At 51.4% G+C, this 14,376-nt stretch overlaps 1 protein-coding gene across 3 annotated transcripts in view; it reads right to left on the reverse strand.

Annotated features, from left to right (window-relative positions):
* Positions 1 to 3,589: 3,589 nt before the first annotated feature.
* The window catches only part of NT5M (5',3'-nucleotidase, mitochondrial), a 20,827-nt gene continuing 10,040 nt past the window's right edge, over positions 3,590 to 14,376 (reverse strand). Inside the window, exons 6-7 of one of the 3 annotated variants that reach the window (XR_003094173.1) lie at positions 12,517 to 12,924; positions 9,352 to 12,117 (exon numbers count right to left, since the gene is read on the reverse strand). The gene's annotated coding sequence lies outside the window, so the exon portion shown is untranslated. Of the gene's footprint in view, positions 3,830 to 9,351; positions 12,925 to 14,376 lie in introns of those variants that run through there. The other 2 variants (XR_003094174.1, XR_003094172.1) reach the window with 2 other exon arrangements.

Genomic DNA, 14,376 nt, shown 5'->3' on the forward strand with positions numbered 1-14,376 from the left:
CATTCCTCACCTCTTCGTGTCTGAATGTCCTTGTTTCCATTACCATGGCATGAGTCAGGCTTTAGACCATGCCTGCTGCCCTTTATACACTATTTGGGCTCTGCGATCCCCCTGGTAGTTGCAGCAGCCAGCTGCTGCCTGATCTTTCTCGGAAGATTATGCGTATTGCATTGGCAGGAAAGAGAGAGACTGAAGGCAGGGTCTCAATACCAGCCCTCATCTGGTATTGAAGCCAGGGAAGGAAATGAGCTGAATATGCTAGGCAGCCTTCTGTTAATGAGCCATTGTGGGATAATCCAGTCTGGTTTGGGCAGGAACTGAAGAGACAGCATCCATGCACAAACAGCGTACTCTCTCCTACACACATACACACACACTGAGCTTTCTGTTGCAGCAATGCCCAAGGAGCCCTGGGTAATCCCCCAGTGAGATGCAGGGGCTTTCACCCAGGCTGAAATCCATGAGGCACTCTCTTTATTACAGGGCACCTGGGCATGATGCCATATCGTGGAACGGAAGATACATCAATGGCACCCAAACAGGAGTGGGCTGGGATAGAGACTGACCCCAAGGGGAGTTTCCAAAATCTATAGAGAAAGGCACAGACTCCTTCCTAGAGCCAACGAGCCCAGAATCAAGGGCAGATCCTGGGGACAGCTTGGCTTGGCTCCCGAGTAAAAGCAAACGGGGCCTTAGGGTTTGGTCCACAAGAACCCAGAGATGCAAGAGGTCTCACATAGTCCAGGGCTAGTCAGTGCAGGACGGTTCCCAACACCGCTTAGTACCGCAGTGCAGCAAAGAGATTTGCATGAGACAGAAGAACATGATGCTGGTTAAGACCAGCAGCTGGGCAATACCCTGAGCAGCTCCTGAGCTAAACACAGCCAGGCTGGCTCGGTGCTTGGAAGGGCAGACCACCAGCAGAGCTCCTGGGTCCCGTAGGAAATGGGGTTAGTGATCCCATGGGTACCTGCCCTGGTGACAAGGGATCTGATCGAGTTTGCCCAAGCCAACTTCTACAATGGGTTTCATGCGTGAGTATGAGCAAAGTGCTTTGAGGTCCTCCAGTGATCAGAGCCGTTTACAGTCAAGACGTTGTTATTACATTAGGATTTCTGCCCCAGCAGAGCCAGCAAAACTGCTGGGAAAGATGATTGGTCTTCCTTGGAAGTGTTTGCTTTCTACGCTTTAAATGGATGAGTAATACAGCAGCTATGCCTTTCCACTGGGTTTATTTTATCTCATAACAGCTCTACTCTCTAATAACAGGCCACGTTCTGACTCAAAGGCAGAAGAGATGACTGCAGCTCCCAGACACACGTCAGTTGTAAAGAGACAAGGAGCGCAGCATTGCGCTGTGCCTGGTGTGATTCAGGTGGTTGGCTACGCAAAGGGTTTTCGAGAGTGTCAGCTGTGTGCCACCTGCCATGCAGGTACCTGTACCCAGTGCAACTAGCCCTTGTAGAGTCCCCTGCTTTGGTAGTCGGACCTGGTCCTTTTGGCATCTGAGAACCCCCTTGTGCTGTCAATCATGCCCAACAGACTGGCACCCCATGCACTGTCTGGTAATCATTATCCTGCATTGGCAGCGACACCCTGCATATTCAGTGGACTGGTACCCTTGATGACCCATGTCACGCCAGGCGTATAGAGTGGCCAAGATGGTCCTGAGCTACCCAGTATTTACATTACCTGCATAAACAGCCCCCAAGAGCAGCAGTTGGCTCTTCTAGCAATGCAGTTCTCCACCTGCCAGATTGGATGGGTGAACCCAGCGGGGCAGGGGAGCCAGGGACTCCAACAGGCACTATCAGACTCCTGGAGACTCGTGTGTGATGAGCTGAACCGAGTGACATTGCCCTGAGACATTGCCCTGAGTCAATGAGACATTGCCATTGACTGCACTGGAGTAAGAGGGCACAATGCCTTTGACGTTAATGGGAGTTGAGTTTCTTGCTCCAAGGCTGCATTGGTCCTTTAGGTTGAGAGTCTACAAGGAACCATCAAGGGGGCTGCCCCATGGCTTATTCCTTCCAAATACCATCAGGCAGCAGGATAACCCAGGATACTGCTGGCAGTAATGTCCAGGACCCAACCTCTGTCACTGCGGTGCTGCCAGTAGGCTGGAGGCTGCAATGATTAACTGGAAGGGCCTGAGGTCCTTGGAGTTTGCTTTGCACTTCAGCAGGGCAGTGGAGTGTTTTTGCAGGGAGTTGAAGTGGTTTGGGGGCAGATCGCGTCCACTCGCTTGGTTTCTCAGTAATAGACATTGCGGTAATCTTTATTCACCAGGCATCTCGACCGGTCAGCAGGTGATCTGGCAGATACACGACCCATCTGGGTCAGCAGGGTCAGGCAGTGAGCAGCTAGGTGCAGCCCAGGCCCCAAAGCCGGTTGTCCAGAAGTTCCTGCAGAAACTTTGAAGCAGGCAGGAAGGAGTTATGACCCCAAATAGCTGCTGGCTTGGGATAAAGCTGTTTCAGTGAACTCAGCTTGAGATACATGTGGTCTGGTTTTCCAAAGGGGCACTCAGCCCACCAGCTGGTGCTTACGTGCTTCCTGGGGAACATCTTCCCTGTCAACAGGATAGAGCATCTTCTGGACTGTTAATCCCCAATGTCTCAGAAAACAGTGTCATAAATCAGTCAAACTCAAATATATTTGGCTTCCTTCATCTGCTTCCAAACTGCCGGTCATTGATCTTGGTGTTCTCCTGAAAACAGGCTCCCTTGGGAGCGGTGGGATTTTTCTGGTGAACCAGGAAGGGAGGAAGGAGTTTGTGCCTGGACAAGGGTGGGACCAGGGGGCTGCAGGTGGGGGATGACCAGCAGGAGTAGATGGGCTTTCAGGCCAGAAAGCTGCAGCCCTTGTTTGGCCAGCGTTTGGTCTACTGATGGGCATCGATATGTAGAAGACAAATAGGGCAGGGGCAGGGGCAGGGGCTCTTCACAGACATAATCACTAGCGTGCCCCTACGGCCCTAAGGCAGAATCCATGGGTGCAGAAGTCTGGAGGAGACTGTAAAAGTAGACCAGTGCAAATCATGACTAAGCCTTTCCTCCGTACTGTATTCAGGGCTGGAAAGTCACGTTCTTCCCCTGGGGCTAAACTATTTAGGAACTATGTACACAGACAGAATGAATCTCATTAAACTTGTTGAGGGAAGCCAGTGAGTTGTGCTGGTCCAGCAGAGGCAGAGGCTAGGGAGCTTCCAGAAATGACCCAAACTCCTCATCTCCCCAACTCTGCCTCCCAGGAGAGTAGCGTGGATCAGAGTATAAGCGGTAAATTGGACGTGACCGTCTCCACTCCATTCCTCTCAAAAAACAGTCTTTTGCAGCAGACTTGTGCATGGCAATGATACTCTGGGCTCGTTATGAATCCCCCATGCTTACCTGTGTCTCTTAGGCTAGGCACAGACTTTACACATAAACCAGCATAAGTGATCGGAAACCAGTTCAAATCAGACGTTCGGTGCCTATAAACTGCTTTCAAAATGGCTGAAACTGGTTTAAGATAAACCTGGATGGAGGTAGCATCAGACTCAACTGATTTAGGTTAAATCTGTTTATTGAACTTCTGTCCCTGATCTTAGAGCCACTGAGAGGGGAGGCAGAGACAATGGGTCATGCCCAAGGGTGTATTCATAGCTGGCTATTGAGTTACTGCCCAGAAGCAAACCCGGGATGCTGCCAGCTCGGTAGTCAGATATTACAGTGATGGGCATGGCATAAAAGCCTGGAGAAAGTCCAGCAGGTAACTCATGGAAGTAGACACAGAGGAATATCCTAGGAGTTCACATCCTGGCTGAGAGAAATCCTGGAATCCACTAAAAATACAAAGGGTGAGTGTTTAGGAAGTGCTTTTTTCTGCCGACAGGATGAATTCATTCCTCCAGGGAAAATTACCAAGAAGCTTGTTAAGTGGATCAGACTCTGTCTGCCTTCCCTCCACTATCCCCCCAGGAAGATCCAAGTTTCTTTCCCAGGGAAAGGCATTTGGGATATTAATAACTTTTGTCATCTATATGACAAGCACCTGCACCTCATGATCTCAAAACCCTTGTCAGGCTTCACTGGCGCCCTCCAAATTACTCCCCACTCCCAACGAACAGCCAGCTTGCATCACTGCCACACAACAGCTGGGTGCAGAGCGAAAATCCTGCGTCCCACTAAAACCATAGCAGGATTTTATGTAGGCCAGACGTAGAGTCGTAGCACATAGTGATTTCAAGATGGGCCAATGTATCCATCCTGTATGAGGCAGAGAGTTCACCTGATAGGACGTATTTGATCTGAGCAGAAGGACCCTGTGGTAATGATTCTTCATCTTGGCCTGGGGGCTACAAGCCCAGCTGAAAACGAGGGAGCTGGGAGCAGCCACATGAAGAGACTGGTGCAACTGGTTCAGTGTCCGCAACTCTTCACACACATGCCTGTCCCAGCAGCAACACCCTCGCACGGGCACTCTGCCGTAGCAGCCCACCTGCGGGCTGGTCCCCGAGGCTGATGCATGGACTCTCGGGGCAGGCAGGCGTTCCAGGGCCACCCTCCTGCTGTTGTGTCGGACCCCACGGTGCCTGCTGACCGGACCGTGTGCTGGGGTCCTCAGGATCTAAAGCGGGGGGCTGAGAGGCCTGGGGGTGCTACTAGGACTCGTCTAAATTCGGGCTGCCCTGCTGATTGCTGAAGGCGTCAGCTGCCTGGTGACAGGCGTTCGGTGGCTTCATCTCCCCCTGGTAGTTTCTGCCCCGGACACGATTGCGGCTGCCCTCTCTGTGCATCGGTGATTCAGAAGCCTGTCTTTCCACCCTGGCTGGTCTCTCTCCAACCTGCCCCACATCTCTGCCTGTCCCCAGTGACTGGCTGTCAGCTCTGACTTCATTTGACTAAGAGCCATCTCCTGACCTCCTTCCCTGCTTCTTGGCCCCTCGCCTCCTTTCTTGCCTGTTGCATTGCACCACCCATGAACGGTGCATGCCCCCGGCAGCTGGGGGCGCATGGCTGTGCTGGCCACCCTTTCCTATCAGCCAGGCCCACAACCTCCTTCCTCGCCTGACCCTAGCAGCAAGTGTTAGTCAGGCCTGGGCCCCAAGAGACACCTTAAAGACAGTCAGGATTAGGAGGAATCATCAATCTTGATGTGACATAGCTCTAAGGCACCCCTCTTTTCTGCATGCTATTGAAAATCTCCCTCAAGCCCCCAGGTTTTCATACCTCTCCTTCCTCCTAGTTGTTGAGGATGCAGCCGCATATCACTCTGACCCTGGCCCTCTTACAGCTCTTTCTCTTCCACTGTCTGAAGCTTAACCAGATGGTCCGGCTTGCATGGCTCCTCTGAAGTCTGCTCCTGGCTGGATCCCACCTCTGCTCCATCAGCAACCCCAGCACCTCTCACATTGGCCAGCCCCTCTCACAACTGCCTTTATACCATCTCCCACATGGCCCCTTCCTCATAGAAAGCCCTTTGGGAACTGACCCCCAACACCCTCTCCTCCTTCAAGGCCCTTCTCAAGACCCAGATCTGTAATGCTGTGGACAAGGAAAAGCTATCGGGCCGATCTTGTTGGCTGGGAGGGATGCTGGGACCAGTAGAAGCTGTTGCCGGGAGCCATGGAAATGCCAGGCCATGTCTGGGTCTCAGGGTCATTTGCAGGTTGATTTTAGTGGGGGAGTAGAATACATCGCTCTCTTGACCATCAATCCTTCCCCTCCTGTGTGCTCTCGCCTTCTCTAGCTGCAAGTGCTTCAGAGCAGGGACAGGAAGGAGGTGTTTGGAAAGCACTTGCCCAAATCAAAATCATAGCTTGCCTTGAGGCTTTTATGCAACCAACCACTCAACCATCAAGCACCTGCTTATAACAGGGATCGGCACCAACATACTCTCCAAAGTTCTTCCAGTAACCTATTCAGTGCGAACCTTGGAAAGCAACCCCTTGCCCATGCATCTCCTCCAGAGGCAGCACCCAGTGCCTGCTGGCACCCATGGAAGGCCTTCTACTGGTCTCTGTGAAAACCAGCTTTGGCCTCTGTTTGTCTTTGGCACCAGCCTCTCACCTCCTCTCTTCTCAGGTCCAAACCTATCTCCATCCCACCTGGAGCTGGTGTTTACGCTTTTCACTCTGCTGAACTCATTGTCCTGGTGTCCTCAGTGGACTTCACCACCTTTCAAGCCTGCCCTCCTTGGTGCAATGCCAAAGCATGAGCCCAGCGGCCTTTGAGCTGAGTGCACGGCTCATTAATTCTTGGCAGAGTGGCTGGCTCGGTGTTTTTGTTTTGGGCTGTTTCTGGGGATCTCCGAGTGGGTCAGCAACCAGTGGTTGGTATCAACAGTTACAGCTGACTGAGCCTTAGTGTTTACACCTCCCCTGGCAAGCAACGTGGGCACCGTCCTGTATGTATTAGTATTGATAACAGAAGCACCTGGCTACCATGGTGACTATAATATCAAAGCTTTTGCCCTCAGAGTGCAGACCGCATGGACTGACTGTCATAAACAGCCCATGGACAGAGGTGGTGGGGTCCCACTGGACTAAAGTATCTAGAGGAGTGGTCTCAACCGTTTTAGGCTCAAGGCACCTCTTAGAAAATGCCGGCTCTTAGCATTCCCTTCTTTTTTGACTATGGAGAAATAACAGAGCAATTCTTCTGTTGCAAAGAGCTCAAAAAGACCCCAGGTCAGAACATTTTTGATACCATCGATTCCTATTTAGTATCTCTGGGTTATCTTGTGAATTATGTGTAGGTGTTTGCACACCCCACTGTACCACAGCACCCATGAAATGATCTCACAGCACCTAGGATTGCTGCAGCACCCTGATGGAGAATCGTGGAGCTAGAGCAATAGAGCTAAAGCTGGGGTCCTTCTTAACCCCTCCTGGGGGAGACTAGGAGAGGTGTCACAGAGGTAGCAATAGTCACCTGAGTGCACAGGGCTTGGGAGGCATTCTCAAGCCAGGCTGTTGTCCCAGCAGTGCTTGTCAGGCTGGTTCTGGGATCCATAGGGAACATAGCATTGTGTTGCTGTAACTTCTGGCTCGTCCTGCTTTCAGATTAGGCTTGTTAGGGAATGCAAAGTGCTCCAAGATCCCTGGGGAAGGGGCAACAGAGGGTCAAAGCACTGCCAGTTACAACTATTGCGCTTATGATCTTGCAGGATGGGAGGGATGCTGGGACCAGCAGTGTCTGTTGCTGGGAGCCTTGGAAATGCCTTATCACTGTGGCTAGAGTATTGGGGTCTCTATCCATAGTTTGGTGGTTGCTGAGAATCTACGGGGTGGGCGTGGGGGGGGGGGTTGTGATTGCCTAGACCCCTTCCCCATCCAAAGCTGGATGTAGAAAAGGGGGTGTCCTTTGCCCAGCCCCACCCCTTGTTCCCAGAGGGATCTCATGAGCCATGTGCTGGGAGCTCCCCTCTGAGGACACAGGGAGTGTTGGCAGAAAGTGCTTCCCCATCCCTTGGAGAGTGTCACAGGCATCTTCTGGGACCAAAGCAGCCTCCATGCTGTTACCTGTGGTCACGCAGCTCCCCCTCGTGGACATTTGAATGGCATCAGGTGATGAAGCTGCCCTTCCAATGGCTTGCACACCAGTTTACATGAATGGCAGAGACCTTCTGGATGGCCCCATGTGAAGGTCAGGCCCTCTCCATGGTCACATTTGACTCAGGGCAATGAGGTGAGAGCACAGACTCTCGTTGCAGAGATCTGACCAAGGGGATGTCACGGAGAACAATTCATGGTGACCTTGCACTTCATGGACGGTTGAGGATTCAGACAATGATATTCCTCGGTAACAGGGACCATGCTAATCCTTCTCCTCAGGGCATGGGGAAGAGGTTATGTCTGAGTCAGCCAGTGCCCCTGGGATATATGCCCAAGGATGGTCAGAACTTCACAGCTGGCTTTCATCCTTGCTTATTTTGCAGTGACTCACCGTGCCCTTTTCGCTTCCCTTCTTGAGATCTCAGTGCCACAGGGCATTGTTCCCGGCGGCCGTGGGCACGTTGCTCTGGATCCAGGAATCTGTCACCAAGCAGGGGATGCGCTGCGTGGAGGGCAGCTGTTACATCACAGCTGCTCATTGCTCTGTGTGATTATATTGTCTTCACTCACATTCCCTCCTCCTCCGGCTGTGTCTCATTTCTGTCTCCCCTGTCTCCTTTGTGCACCCTGGCATTTCCTGCCTTGCAAAGAAAGAGACAAAGAGCTGTTTCATCCAAAGGCAATACCAAAAAGCTATTAATGAGTAAGCATGTAGCAAGCATGTTCTACATATGATAGCATGGCATGCTATAATCCTGGTGGGTTTTCCAAGCTGCTGGATGGACGGATGAATCAGCATGTGGAAAGGGCACATGTGGTGTTGGTGACGTGAAGATCCTGTTTAATGTGTCCAGAGAGTTTTGGGGTGTGGGTTATACGGATGCCCGTCTCACACAACACCATGGACAACTGTATCTTCTTCCACTTTCAGCAGGGGAAGCATCCTTTGGCATGCCTTGCCTTCAGCTGTTTCATAGCGGTGCTGCTTCCCATCCGACAGCCTCTGGCTCTGGGGAGGACCAGAATCCTGTCACCTGCCTTCAGTGGTAAAACAGGTGGAATCCGCATTTCTGAGCCATAGGGAGGTGCTGAGTGGATCCCCTGATCCCGACGTGGTGAAAAACATTGTAGTTGCAGTCTACAGGCAAAATGCTTGCTCTAAGGAACAGTCTGCATTAAAACCTGGGAAATCCTGAGTAAAGGGGCTGCTGTGAATGCCCCTGAAGTCCCTGCCTGGTTAGCACTGGCAATTCAATGGAGTCTGGCTAACAGCACTACTTGCGGGCTACCCAATATTCAGCTTGGTGTCACAGTGCCACCTCCTGGGGGAAGATGTGTGACATTTTTTGGATGCCAGACTTCACTTCTGGTGTGGTGACTTCCACCAGTGCTCAGTAGGTAGAAACTGCCACTAGCTCTTTGCACCCACTTGACACAGGAGTAAGTCATGGTTCAAGGATCAGGGCCTGGGAGGATCAGCTCTCAGAGGAGGGACCCAGGAAAGGAGATCAAGAAAATCCTTCTAGAGTCCTCACCACATCAAAGCAGCAGCAGGAGCACATAGGAGCAAGTAGGGGAGCAAGGTATTCCCCAGGCATAGCAGTGCCCTTCTGCTGACACCAGGGCAATTGTCCTGACTAAATCCCCTCATCCCAGGCAGCTGCCAAGCAGATTTCCAGCTCTTGTTATTTTATCATTTGTATCCCTGTAGCACCCAAAGAGCCCCAGCCCTGGGGGTGTCTCCCATGCTTTCTGCCAGCTGCTGGGTGGTGGCAGAAGTCGTACGCCATGTGTCAGGGGTGGAGAGACTCTGCTGGCTGCCTGGAGGGATCTGCTACCACTGGCTGAGGACGTGCTCAGTACTGTAGTGCAGACAAGGCTTTATTCGGACCTTTCCATCCCAAGCGGTCCCTTAAATCCACTGGGTTGATAGACACGCCTGAGCCAGTGATGTATAAATGTTTATTGTGTGCACTGTTCTGCGGCACATCGACAAAGACATGCATCCATTCACAGACAAAGACAAGCTCTTTCCAGACATCCATTCTCCAATCCATCTTCAACAATATGCACCAGTCACATGCCCCAGCTCAAGAAACAAACCCAACAAAGCTCTTTGGTTAACCTTGTGAGCCCTGTGGAGCATACATCCCCAGGACAAGGCACCAGTACAGCTCTTTGGCACGCAGGCCCTGCCATAGGGTCAAGCTGCTAGGCTAGCGGTGTTTGATTTCAGGAACTCGCCTAATACAGCCTCACTCCACCGGCTACAGCGATGTACATCAGGAAAAGCAGGGTCCTGGGGCTCGGTTCTCCCGTCCACTACTTTGTCCTGGGGCAGCTCCTCTGAGGTCAGGGGACACTCCTGACACAAGTGAGAGGAGAATCAAGCCCTTGGGCTCATGCTGGTTGGTTATAACTGAGCCCCTATACTAGCCAGGGACAAGCTTCTCCAGCTTAAACTACAGAGCTGGGCCGGAACTTGTCATATTCTATTAGGAGTAGAAAAAATAAAACGTCATTCTCTCATTAAAGTGAATTTAGTGCTGCATGGTGAGCCCAGGGGCGAATATATTTCAGCCATGGCGCTGTGTGCTTCCTTCGAGTTTCCACTGTAATCCTGGCTACCAACTGCCAGGGCAAAGGTTGCCACTGCTGAGACAGCCAGTGGGGAGGCTGTTAAGTGCCCAGGATGCTCGTGGCTTCGATGATGGGGAGCCCAACCACATGGAGTGAAACCCAACTCTTCCCAACGTGGGGAACAGCAAGCAGGAAGCCCTGAGGGAGCACTCCCCTTGCTTCTGCTTTTCTTCCTGTCCCAGTCTGATTCCTATGTCTATCACAGAGGTGCTGCTCTGATAAGAGGAAATTGCAGAATACAGCCCACCTGAGGCTCAAGGTGCTTGACACTGTGTGTCTAACCCTCACAACGGCCCTGTGAGGTAAGTGGTATTGTCCCAATTGTCTGGAGGAGTCTGCGGCACAGAAGAGAGAAATGACTTGCTTGATGGCATACAGCAAGTGTGTGGCGGAGGTACTCGGACAGCTCGCCTGGCGCTGGGCATGACACGAAACCCCAGACAGTCCTAACTCCCAGCTCCACATATCATCAGGAGACAGTACCCATAAGACCTCCCTGGTATATGATCCATCTCTCCCTGCCTGCCTATTGGTTTTCTACCTGGTGATGATCTAGAGGGATTTTGCTGCTTTATTTACTGAGAGCAATATTTGCAAGAGGCTGAACAGAAAATCACAGAGGCCTCCCGGCTCTATGTCTCTTCATAGGGAGTGTGGCGTGTAGGGGGTGCTACAACACTCATCTCCCAGCTAATCCTGAGCCACAGGGATAAAAATCTCCCCTTCATGACACTGAGTACAGAGCCATGGATATTAAATTGCACAACCCAAACCCCATTTCACGTTATCCAGATGAAAAGCAGAAAAGAGCCTTATTGCAATGCTGCTGTGCGGATCTGCAGTTTTTTATACCGGGGGGAGGAGAGGGGAGGCAGATGAAATTTAAAAATAAGAAAAAAGAAGCTTCTATGCATCTCAGTGGAGCAGCAAAGCAATTTGGGGATTTGAAGGGCCAGATCCTGAGCAAACCTAAACTGGTTGAGATTCCCTGAAGTCACTGGAAAAAGGATGGCTCACACCAGCTGCGAATCCGACCCACACAGTTCAGCTTATAGGCAGTTAGTTGTGCGTGTTAAGTAAGACAGCACAGAAACCTTGCTCAATTTTCGAGGGCAGACACCGTGAAAGAGAAGCTGCTTGAATGAGCTTCGCTGATTTGACGACCGATGGTATGCCCTTACAAGGAGGGGAAAAATATTGCCAGCCAGTGAGAGAGCCAAGTCCCTCGCAAAATCCAGCCCAATCTCTGGGGGAGGACAGAAGGTATGGAGGAAGCAGATGCGATAGCTGGAACTTCTCATTAGCTCTGTCCTCCCCGACTCTGAGGGGCTTGGCAGAGAATGGGAGGGAGAACACAGCAACGTTTAAGCAGTGCCCTGACAAAACATCATGCCAAGCCAGCGGGAATGGAGTCTGAGGCTGCAGTCCATGGGTGCCACCTGCCTTGCTTGCAGGCTGGCTTTTCAGATCGGCTGCTCGGCCTGATCCAGCACCGTGCACCTTGTTTGGCAGTTTTGATGCAACGTCTTTTAGCTCCATGGTCTTACAGGCCTTTAAGGCAAAGTGACACTTGGCTCCATCTTAGTGCATCCCACATGGCTCCTGTGTCAGTCAGTTCCCCACAAGCACAGTGGCTTACAATTAAAAAGCCCTTCCCACCTGAAGCACATGCTTCTCAGGTAATCATGGACCCCATGAGAGCTCTCATGGCTCCCAGGGACCATCTGTGCATCCTTGGATGTGACCCGGGGGGGCTTTCCCAGTTATTCACTGAGGGAAGGCACAGGTTATGAAGCACCATTTTGTTCAGTGCAACCTCCCACTTCTGGAGGTCTCACCAGCTGCGTGGTTATCATTGAAACCGCTTGTTGGCTTGCTGAGTGGCTGCAGGCTTTGACTGGCTGTTCACAGCTGTTGTCCTCTGAAGTGGTGTCCTGTGTTAAGGAGAGACAGAAACTCAAAAGTGGGACCACGGCCAAAGAACAAGGGTTTGCAAGCACCTGGCTCTGTTCACAGCTGTCCTTACGCTGGCAGCACTGGGGAACCCACAGCTTCTGCTCATTGCCCAAGGGAAGCCATGATTCTTATAGGGGCAAGAAGACCAAGTGCAATATGCTAAAAGCCAGAGAGACTGTGGCCCCTTTTGGGAGGCAGTGCCCATGTGCCTTGGGAATAGAAATCTGTGCTCGGAGTGCAGAAGAGAAGAACCGCTGCAGAGCAAAACGACATCAAAGGAAATCATTTAAGCTCCTCTCCCAAACAGAATCTGCTCTGCAACTCTCTGCTTGGTGCTCGTCTCCAGCAGGGAGCCACAGGGCAGTGATCAAACAGACCTGGGGTTGAGACGTAGGACTCCAGCTGTGGGATATCTGAGATCTTCCCTGCTGAGGCAGGGGCTGTAACTTCCTTGCGGGGCCCGGCCATGGATGTTCAAACAGGTCTTCTCAATCTCCAGCTGGTCTGGTCTGCAGTGCTACTGCCTGGCAACAGGTTGCGAGTTATCCATGAGGAGGGTTTCTGCACGTTTCATGCTGAGTTTTCTTGCATTCATCTAGGTCCCGCTGTCAGCCAGGCAGTAAACCCACCTGACCTTCTTGCGGTGACGTGAGGTTGTTCTGCTGGCTGGTGCCCTTGGGGGAATACAAGACTGCACCAGCACAAGTCTGGTCTTCTGCAGCTCTCTGGGGACGGGGTTTATTCGCTGGCTTTGTTGGAAGTGGGTTCCTTGTATTTGCCTGGGTCTGAGGAAGAGGAACATAGTGCATTCAGGGCCTTCCTATTGCTGTTTTCATTGTGGAAGGAAAGGAAATATCACGGACTGCTTCGGGTGGAGGGTAGTAGGAATGAGGTCTGAGTTTTGCAGGCCCTGCTCCCTTGAAAGATGCTGTAGCCCAAGAGTGACACTGATTGTGACAGCCTACTTCAGCCCCCTGAGGTCCAACCTTCAGAGAAGCTGGGCCCTGGCAACTTGCACCGGAGTCTTTGATGACGGGGATTAATTGACCCTGACTGGCCATTAGGAATTCTGAACAGGAGCTGTAATTCAGCCTAATTCACTGCTCTCGACATGGGATCCTCCTCATTTAACTAACATAATTACAAGCCGCCGGACCATGAATTACACTGTTGACAGCACCAGGTCTCCTCCATAATGTGTGAATTTAAATGCTCTTTCCAGTCTGCTCCTGGATTCAAAAGCTAGCTGAAGTTTAGTATGCCCACCTATGCTGCAGACAGACACCCCTGTCCAGTGGAACCAGCCTCTGACCTGCGCCTCCGACAGCTGCCGCTAACCTGGTACCAGGCCATCCAACCTTGGGGCCAACTACGCTGGTCTCTTAGCATCCACCGTTTTGTACAAGGGCTTGTACCGGCGCGTTCTGGGTAGGTCTGGGACTCCACCCTGCCCCAGCGATCAGGGCTGGTGCCAGAGGGCTGTGAGAGCATTTAGGGTATGCTGCAGTAAATCACAAAGTCATGGGAGTCTGGACTCTAGACCTTGCATTTTGTGCAACTGAATTTCATTCCATTTCTATTACTACTGTCTTCAAGGTCATCCCATTCTTCCCCTAGGATAGAGCAATCTTTCTATCATCAGCAAATTCCATTTGCACACATCTACTTTTCTCTGCCAAGGTCATTAATGACAGTATTAAACAATGTTGGTCGTGAGACCAATCCTTGATGATCTCCACTAATAACCTCCCTCCAGCCTAACACTTCCCCTTTCTTCACTGCCCACTGAGGTCTCCCCTTGACCAGTTCTCTGCCCTCTTTACAAATCTATTAAACTCCATCTTTACCGACTTAATTCCCCATTTCCCAAGAGGCACTATAGCAAATGCTTTCCTGAGGTCCAGACAGATTACATCTACTTTTGTCCACAAATGCGGATATCAGAGCTAACTATCAGGTTAACATGGCACAATCTACCTGTATTGTAGATGTTGTGCTTGATCCCATTTTCCACCTCCCTCCATGCCTTTAATTATTCTCTCCTACAAAACATTTTTTGAAAGGCTTGCTCACTTCCCTGTGCTCAGGCTGTCATGACTCCACTACTCTCACTCATCCATGCCTACCTGGCCCACCTGTCTGTTCAATTATCTTGCCCATCCCTACAAGCCAAACTTTGCATCCAGACTTTATCAAACAAGGAAGACATAGCTCTTTCCATGCGCCATTGACGGAGG

This window comes from Alligator sinensis, unplaced genomic scaffold, assembly GCF_000455745.1.
Source record: "Alligator sinensis unplaced genomic scaffold, ASM45574v1 scaffold402_1, whole genome shotgun sequence".
Lineage (NCBI taxonomy): Eukaryota > Metazoa > Chordata > Crocodylia > Alligatoridae > Alligator > Alligator sinensis.